Genomic DNA, 10,108 nt, shown 5'->3' with positions numbered 1-10,108 from the left:
AAATACTTGGAAAGAAAAAGGAAAACAAAGAAAGATATGGCAGACACGTACAAGGAAAGAGTGAGTAGTAGTGGTAGTCTGGTAGAAGAAGATGTAGGGTAAAAGAGTATTGTAAATATATGCCAAAAAAAGAATATATATATATATATATAATGTTTTAAACAATAAGTATGGAGAGAGAAATAAAACTGCTATTAATTAAGTGAATAATGTGTAAATCAATTAGCATTTAATACTATTTTTTTGACCGTTAGATCTTTTGGAAATCTATGACCTAAAAAAGGTGTAACTTTTGTAGAGTTACACTAGGTGTAACTTGAACCTATCTTAAATTAAAATAATGGCCATCTTAGATTGGATTAATACATCATTTTTGTTTCCTCAAATTAATCTCTCTCTCTTTATATATATATATATATATATATATATATATATATGACTCAAATTAATCTTGTACCATTCTTAACTCATTAATTCTAAGTGTATTTAATTTATTTTATAAAATAATAAAAATTTATAAATTATTAATGCACTATATTTTTCTTCTAATTACTCATATATCATAAGAGAAGTACTGTCTCCACAACATTTTCATAACAAATCATAGGTGATTAATTGTTATCAGTTCTAATTTAAATTTATCACTAAATTTTTTTATTTTTTTTTGCTCCACCAATAACAACCTATAACAACCTATCACATAAGATTTATTGTGAAATTTTTTTAAACATAACATTTCTCTATACCATAATAGCTCGTTGAACTAAAGAATATTTAGGAGACATCGATCCTATAAATATTTAAGTAAATATTTTTATATATTTTTTAGAAAATTAGAGATATTATGGACATTTTTTTTTTTTAGAAGAAACCATAAATGTGGATTTGATGATTAGGAGTTAAGAATTATTTAATTTTTATTAATTATATATATATATATATATACACACACTTGATGTAAATAATTTGATAAATATAAGAAAATAGAATATGTTAAATCATGTTATAAACATTTTTTTAAAACCATTATAAACATATTTTATGTGTTTATATATGTTATTTTTTTATTTAATTTCTCTATGTATATTTCGCTTGCCCCCTTAAAGAAAATTTGTAGTTTCATCATTGGCTCAAAGGCATGCCATGAACATTATTTGGAGGTTTATTAGCAACGTGAAACAATAATGTAAATAAAGTCCTATTCTTATAGAATTCACAGTAAGATAAATCAAAATCTGGTTATGCTTCAACCTACATTACATATGTGTATTTATATATGATTTTTTATGTTAATATTACCTGTAAGGACACGATTCGCAACGAACCGCAGCAGTGTTGGGTTCGCACGTGAAAAGGCCTAGACAATATCATTTGTAGAGTGTGGGTTTGAAAGGCTAGGCCTTGGTTACCTGGCGGTGGGTTTTTTTGTGGTATGCATACATCGTTAAGGTGTTTTCACCCCTGGAGTCTTTCTCCTGGAGGTGGGATGGGAAGCTCTGCCTTTTTTGGCCCTTTTTCCCCAGTCCCCAGTCCCCAGTCCCCCTTATCCAGGTTACTTACTTTTTCTTTTATACTAGCCGGCGTTCGCTGTCCTTCGTTCACGTGTAGGGTCGACCTTTCCAAGACTGATACTTGTCCCGTCAGTTCAAACCCAAAGTCATTGGGAGTGGTTGAAAAAGCCGAAGAATCCGGCTCTGTTAGGTGCAGAGTCTTGTATGGGAAGGGTAATAAGGGCATCTTTCCTTAGATATTTTAGATTTTCTTTCAAGTTTATTCCTATGCCGTTTTTGCCCCTCTTCTAGGTGGAATTTTGGGTCTGCCGAGAACTGAACTGTCCTCGGCTGCATCTCCGGGCCATTTTGTGCTTTATATTATTGAGCTTGGGCCATAGCCTTCTTTGGCTTGGGCCTCTGGACTCCTCATGAGTAAGTGGGCCTGGCCCATAAATTATTGGGCCTCACAATAGCCCCTCAAAACCCTGCTGTCCAACCTCCTGGTTGGAGAGGGGGGTTTTGGTAATACCGAGCCTTTATTATGGCTCATTTAATTCAGCCTTTCACTGACATAGGCGATTCTCCACCTGCCCAGGAAATGTACCGGTCTACGAGATGTTCCTCTTCATTGATTCATGATACGCTCATGCCGTTTGGTTATCCGAAGCGTGTTCTTTAATAGCTTCCCTTTACGAGACCTCTCAGACTTAATGGTTATTGATGGTGTGGGGGAGCGGAACGGGCGTATTCTTGTTCGCAGATTTCCCTGGAGATCTGAACATATTAAGTACCCTCCTCTTCGTCCCTCATATAAAAAGAAAAGACGAGAGTTGTTTCTCTCATACATGAATCCCTTTAACACCCCCCCCCCCCGAAATCTGAAACCCCTAGATTCCTCCCAGAGTTTACTTTTACCCTCTGGTTCTACCTTAACCTGTAATACGTTCGCCATAGTAACAAGCAATGAAGGAGCCTTTCCCCTCCCAAAAACACCGTGTTCTAATAAAGCTCGAAATGGCTCGGTCAGGGCAAGGATGGCGGAGACTTAAGATTTGTCTCACCTTCCTTTCAGCCAAAATCCGAAGCAGGGGCTCGTCACGTCACACTTTCGGCGTGACTGAGCCGAGGACACCCATCATCAGTACCACCCGCTCTCTCATGAGCATATCTAACATGGCACCAGTGTGTTAGGAGTCAGGACCGGGGCAGGGACTAAGTGCCCCTGTTTCTTCCTCTCTTCGTTCACTGGTGCCTCCTTTTGCCTCTCTTTCTTCTTCTTTCCACCACCAGATCCATCTTGGTGCTTCTCCTTCTCCCTCTTTTGCTCCTTTTTCTTTCTTTTCATCTCTTCTCTCTTCTTCTCCTCCTTATTTTCATTCATCTCCTCCATCTTTTTCTAAAGAAGGTCCTTCTCTCAATATGGGCGATACTGAGGCAGAGATTGGAGAGACTTTGGAGACGAGTTTAAAAGACACCTGACTGTTTACTTATTTGTATTGCTGATTTTTTTTTATTGTTTCAGCAGTTCACCTTTTGTATAGGCTTGTTTAAGCCCCTCTTTGTACGTTGTAATACATCTTTATACTAATAAAAATTGCTATCATTTTACTTCGCATGTTCTATCTCTATGTTTCAGAAATGATAACGCAATGCATAGACATACAATCTTGTAAATTCTTTTTATTTTTAAATTGTGACCGACGTCTAGGACCGAAGTTCCAGCTAATAAAAAGATCTTGCTCTGTGTTTATAAAAATAACCCTGATCAATAATACTGAATCGAACAAATGATACTTAGGGCCGAAACTCCCATTAGGCAGGAAAAGAAAGGACATTATGATGAGCTTACTGAATCGGCCGAGCACAATACTGCCGACCTTAGTACAATACTTGGGGCCTTAATCCCTTATCAAAGAGAAAAGCGTTTTTATGAATTTGCAAGTGCTGTTCGGCACAAAAATATAGCATTTGAATCAATGACAACTAGGGCCAAAATATTTGCTAAGAAAAAGGTGTAACCATAACTTTAATAGAGTTGTTTGGCACAACAATGCCGACCTGTGAAGAACGATACTTACCCCAAAACTAGCCGAGATGAGAACTGAATGCTCGATGCGGTGTGGGAAGTAACCATCCGAAGACATATCACCCGCAAAATGAACAGCCCCCTTAGGCTACTGAATAGTGGGGCATTTCGTCATCTTCTTAACACTCTTACTGGCCTTAACCTTTTACAGTATTTGAGCCGAGGACTTTCCTATCCAAGTAGTTGGTTTCCCCATAGGCTTGAGTCCGAGGACCATGCAAGGCCTTGGTTCTGCCCAAAACTTTTTTGAGTACTTGGTTTCCCCATAGGCTTGAGTCCGAGGACCACGCAAGGCCTTGGTTCTGTCTAAAATTTTTTTGAGTACTTGGTTTCCCCATAGGCTTGAGTCCGAGGACCATGCAAGGCCTTGGTTCTGTCCAAAACTTTTTTTGAGTACTTGGTTTCCCCATAGGCTTGAGTCCGAGGACCATGCAAGGCCTTGGTTCTGTCCAAATTTTTTTGAGTACTTGGTTTCCCCATAGGCTTGAGTCCGAGGACCATGCAAGGCCTTGGTTCTGTCCAAAACTTTTTTGAGTACTTGGTTTCCCCATAGGCTTGAGTCCGAGGACCATGCAAGGCCTTGGTTCTGTCCAAAACTTTTTTTTAAGTACTTGGTTTCCCCATAGGCTTGAGTCCGAGGACCATGCAAGGCCTTGGTTCTGTCCAAAACTTTTTTTTTTTGAGTACTTGGTTTCCCCATAGGCTTGAGTCCGAGGACCATGCAAGGCCTTGGTTCTGTCCAAAACTTTTTTTGAGTACTTGGTTTCCCTATAGGCTTGAGTCCGAGGACCATGCAAGGCCTTGGTTCTGTCCAAAACTTTTTTTTGAGTACTTGGTTTCCCCATAGGCTTGAGTCCGAGGACCATGCAAGGCCTTGGTTCTGTCCAAAACTTTTTTTTTTAGTACTTGGTTTCCCCATAGGCCTGAGTCCGAGGACCATGCAAGGCCTTGGTTCTGTCCAAAACTTTTTTGAGTACTTGGTTTCCCCATAGGCTTGAGTTCGAGGACAATGCAAGGCCTTGGTTCTGTCCAAAACTTTTTTGAGTACTTGGTTTCCCCATAGGCTTGAGTCCGAGGACCATGCAAGGCCTTGGTTCTGTCCAAAACTTTTTTGAGTACTTGGTTTCCTCATAGGCTTGAGTCCGAGGACCATGCAAGGCCTTGGTTCTGTCCAAAACTTTTTTTTGAGTACTTGGTTTCCCCATAGGCTTGAGTCCGAGGACCATGCAAGGCCTTGGTTCTATCAAAAACTTTTTTGAGTACTTGGTTTCCCCATAGGCTTGAGTCCGAGGACCATGCAAGGCCTTGGTTCTGTCCAAAACTTTTTTTTTTTGAGTACTTGGTTGCTTTTTCGCAGGTCAGCCCCTTGACCATGGTGGGGAGAGTTGGCTTGAGGCCGGAAGCCCCTAGAGCTGCCCGTGCCATTGACGCTGCAGGACGTAGCCCCTGGCAGAAGTTTATGTCGGAACAACAACTGCATGTCACCGGAGATGGGGGAAAACCCGCGAATCTCTGCTTGCTAGAGAGTTGACTCAAACGCCACCTGTGCCAACGCGCAAGCCTCTCCACAGACGGCGCCAATTGTAAAGACACGATTCGCAACGAACCGCAGCAGTGTTGGGTTCGCACGTGAAAAGGCCCAGACAATATCATTTGTAGAGTGTGGGTTTGAAAGGCTAGGCCTTGGTTACCCGGCGGTGGGTTTTTTTGTGGTATGCATACATCGTTAAGGTGTTTTCACCCCTGGAGTCTTTCTCCTGGAGGTGGGATGGGAAGCTCTGCCTTTTTTGGCCCTTTTTCCCCAGTCCCCAGTCCCCCTTATCCAGGTTACTTACTTTTTCTTTTATACTAGCCGGCGTTCGCTGTCCTTCGTCCACGTGTAGGGTCGACCTTTCCAAGACTGATACTTGTCCCGTCAGTCCAAACCCAAAGTCATTGGGAGTGGTTGAAAAAGTCGAAGAATCCGGCTCTGTTAGGTGCAGAGTCTTGTATGGGAAGAGTAATAAGGGCATCTTTCCTTAGATATTTTAGATTTTCTTTCAAGTTTATTCCTATGCCCTTTTTGCCTCTCTTCTCGGTGGAATTTTGGGTCTGTCGAGGACTGAACTGTCCTCGGCTGCATCTCCGGGCCATTTTGTGCTTTATATTATTGAGTTTGGGTCATAGCCTTCTTTAGCTTGGGCCTCTGGACTCCTCATGAGTAAATGGGCCTGGCCCATAAATTATTGGGCCTCACATTACCAATAATAATTTTTTTTTTAAATCATTGTAATTTATATATATCATTAATAATAAGAGTTTAGCATATCACCCATGCACCTTTTTTGTGTGAAAAAAGAAAAAAAAAAAAAAAGAAAAAAAAGAAGAAGACTAAAATGCAAAATTCACTTTTTTTTTTTTTGATAGGATGCAAAATTCACTTTCTATGTTTCATCAAAATTCATTTTAATTATCTAACTTTGTTTTCATTCATTTCAGTCTTGTAATTCTCAAGTTTATTCAATTAAGATTTTTCCATCAACTTTTGTTACATGTTGTGATTAATTTTCTAATTTTATAAATTTTTCTTCAAATTTTTTAAATTAAAAAATTCAATTAATGTTTGAAAAGTTGACTTAAATGACTTAATTAAATAAATCTAAAATTTAGAAGATTAAAATGCACAAAAGAAAAGTTAGAGAACTGAAATGAATTCTAAAAAAATTTAGAGAGTGAGTTTTGCATTTTAACCCCCCAAAAAGAACACGCATGTGTTAGCACAAAAAATTAATTAATTTCTCTTCTAATTTTTTTTTCTCCTCTTGAGATTTATGAAGTAATTTGCCACTAAACTAGGATTATTTAAAATTTAAAAAAGTCAAAAAATAAATAAAAATGGTGAGGCTTTTCTAAGTCCAAGTGAACAACGGCCCAGAGGCGAGACACTCTGCTTTTACACGCGAGTACAACTCCGAATTCCTACAGAACTCGGTGAACAATGTTAAAGTCCGAAACTTGATATGAATACCACCACCAACCGTGACTCTCACGTTTCCTAATCCTCACAGAATTCGGTTTTCAACAAAGGTTAAGGTTAAACCCCAAAACTTTTCTTATAAATACCCCACACTTCACTCTATATTCTATTGCTTTGCTTTTGTTCTATTGTTTGCTTTTGTTTCTATTTAGTCCATAGCATGGCAGAGCAAGCATCAACATCCATGGATACCCTCAACGACAAGAAGAAGAAGGCTCCCAATAGGTTGGTCGTGGAGGAACCCATTAACCACGACGACAACTCTGTGATCTTACTGCACCCTGATACCATGCACACCCTCAACTTCTTTCATGGTGATACTGTCTTGATCAAGGGGAAGAAGAGACGGGACACGGTTTGCGTTGTTCTTGATGACGCTGCTTGTGACAGTTCCAAGGTTTTCATGAACAAGGTGGTGCGTTCTAACCTTAGAGTCAGGCTTGGTGATGTGGTTTCCATTCATCAATGTCATGGTATTAATTACGGCAATAGAGTTCACGTTCTGCCTATTGATGACACCATTGAAGGCCTTACTGGGAGTATCTTTGATGCCTACTTGAAGCCTTATTTTATGGATTCGTTTAGGCCGGTGAGGAAAGGTGATCTTTTTGTTGTGAGGGGTGGGACGAGGAGTGTAGAGTTTAAGGTTATGGAGACTGATCCTGCTGAGTATTGCATTGTTGCACCTGAGACTGAAGTTTACTGTGAAGGAGAGGCTTTGAGGAGAGAAGATGAGGAAAGATTGGATGAGATTGGTTATGATGATATTGGTGGTGTTAGGAAGCAACTTGGTCATATTCGCGAATTGGTGGAATTGCCTTTAAGGCATCCACAGCTTTTTGAAACTATTGGAGTGAAGCCTCCCAATGGAATTTTGCTATATGGGCCTCCTGGTACTGGCAAGACACTCATAGCAAAGGCTATTGCTAATGAAACTGGGGCTTTCTTTTTCTGTATTAATGGACCGGAGATTATGAGCAAGTTGGCTGGTGAGAGCGAGAGTAATTTGAGGAAAGCTTTTGCTGAAGCAGAGGAGAATGCTCCATCGATTATATTTATTGATGAGATTGACTCTATTGCTCCCAAGAGTGACAAGACTGGTGAAGAGGTAGAGAGGAGGATTGTTTCACAGCTTTTGACATTGATGGATGGTGTGAATTCCCGGGCACGTGTTATTGTTATTGGAGCCACCAATAGGCCTAATAGTATAGACCCCGCATTAAGAAGGTTTGGGAGGTTCGATAAAGAGATTGATATTGGTGTTCCGGATGAATTTGGGCGTCTTGAGGTTCTTCATATCCATACCAGGAAGATGAAGCTCTCTGAAGATGTGAACTTGGAAAGAGTGGCCAAGGAAACTCATGGACATGTGGGTGCGGATCTTGCGGCTCTTTCTACTGAAGCTGCACTACAATGTATTAGAGAAAAAATGGATGTGATTGACATGGAAGATGAAACCATCGATGTTGAGGTTCTCAATTCCATGGCTGTCACCCAAGGCCGGCTCAAGGCCTAGGCAAGTTAGGCCTACGCATAAGGCCCCACTAAAAAATAAAATTTTTCTTGAGAAAAAATGCCCAATTTTTTATAGTTAAAAGCCCAAATTTTTATAAAATTATATATTTTTTAAAGGTTGTACTTTTTCTTATTAGTGATGTACAAATTTTATTATTAGTTTACAAATTGTCATGTTATTAATCACAAAAAAAATATGATATAAACATTCATTAGTTATTTTTCATTTTCATTTTTATTAAGACTCTCAAAGTACGAGACAACCTTAACTCAATTGAAACCCTAAAATATTTCAAAAAGATGTTGCAAATGTGTTAAATCATCAATTATAGATTAATCTCCCCCAATAGTTTGAGACTTTGATTTTTGTAAACTAATATCCTACAAAACCATACACCAAATAATATATATATATATATCTCTCTCTCTCTTAAAATCAAAATATAAAATTAAAAATTAGATTACAACTTTATTTAACTATACATAGTCTTATATCCAAAATAAAGTATATTTTTCAATAGCAATATATTTTTATTTATTTTTATTAATATTTATAATTCAACTATGATTTTCAATTCTCTATATGAAATTAACATTAGTCTAGTTGGTATTATTTATGTATTTAATGTATCAAATTAACCTTAATTTAATTAGTATTAAATAATTTTGTTTAATTAATATTTACATATTAAAGGTCCCGCATAAATTTTTCGCCTTAAGCCCCAAATTATGTTGGGCCGCTCCTATCACCAATGATCACTTTAGTGCTGCTCTTGCAACTAGCACTGCCTCTGCTTTGCGTGAAACGTTTGTGGAAGTGCCTAATGTTAGCTGGGAAGACATTGGTGGACTCGAGAGTGTCAAGACAGAGCTTCAAGAGACAGTTCAATATCCAGTGGAGCATCCCGAAAAGTTTGAGAAGTTTGGAATGTCACCATCTAGAGGAGTTCTCTTCTATGGTCCTCCTGGTTGTGGAAAAACCCTTTTGCTATTGCCAATGAATGTCAGGCTAACTTCATTAGCATCAAGGGTCCTGAGTTGCTCACAATGTGGTTTGGAGAGAGTGAGGCCAATGTTAGGGATGTTTTCGACAAGGCTCGCCAGTCAGCACCTTGTGTCTTGTTTTTTGATGAACTTGACTCCATTGCTATTCAGAGAGGAAGTGGAGTTGGAGATGCTGGTGGTGCTGCTGATAGAGTTTTGAACCAGCTTTTAACCGAAATGGATGGGTTATCATCCAAGAAAACTATTTTTGTCATTGGAGCTACTAATAGGCCTGATATAATTGATCCAGCACTTCTAAGACCTGGTCGTCTTGATCAATTGATCAATATCCCTCTGCCGGATAAGGCTTCACGGCTTCAGATTTTCAAATCTTGTCTTAGGAAATCACCTGTGTCAAAAGATGTTGACCTTACAGCTCTTGCCAAGCTTACAGGAGGCTTTAGTGGGGCAGATATCACAGAAATATGCCAGCGGGCTTGCAAATATGCCATTAGAGAGGACATTCAAAACGATATTGAGAGGGAAAGCGGCACTATGGCAAAGGATCCCGCAGATGAAATGGCTGAGATCAAGGAAGCTCACTTTGAGGAGTCATTGAAGTTTGCCAGAAGGAGTGTGAGTGATGCTGACATCCGCGAGTATCAAGCTTTTGCTCAAACATTGCAGCAATCCAGGGGCTTTGGGTCTGCTTCCTATGGAGATCCTGTTGTTGATGATGCACCTCCTGCTACTTCGAGTTCCTCCACATCTGTTCATGCCATTCCACAGCAAGTGCTTGACATTCAAGCAACTCAAGGAGACATGTTGCAGTCTTTACTGACCGCTCAGGCTGCACATGGTCAGCTCTTGGATACACTGATGGGCAATATGGCTGATTTGCGTATCCAGCTTCATCAGTTGAAAAGTTCGTTGTCCTCCACACCACCTCCTGGGCCCTCTGATAGAGTTTGCTTTGCCAATGTGTCACAAAAGGAGGGAGTGAAGGGAATTTAA

The 10,108-nt window shown here is 39.4% G+C and overlaps 1 pseudogene; it reads left to right on the top strand.

Annotated features, from left to right (window-relative positions):
• The first annotated feature begins 6,755 nt into the window (after positions 1-6,755).
• On the top strand, positions 6,756-10,108 carry LOC126694010 (cell division cycle protein 48 homolog; annotated as a pseudogene).

This window comes from Quercus robur, chromosome 8 (genome assembly GCF_932294415.1).
Source record: "Quercus robur chromosome 8, dhQueRobu3.1, whole genome shotgun sequence".
NCBI lineage: Eukaryota > Viridiplantae > Streptophyta > Magnoliopsida > Fagales > Fagaceae > Quercus > Quercus robur.
This window is presented reverse-complemented; position numbering and strand designations above follow the sequence as displayed.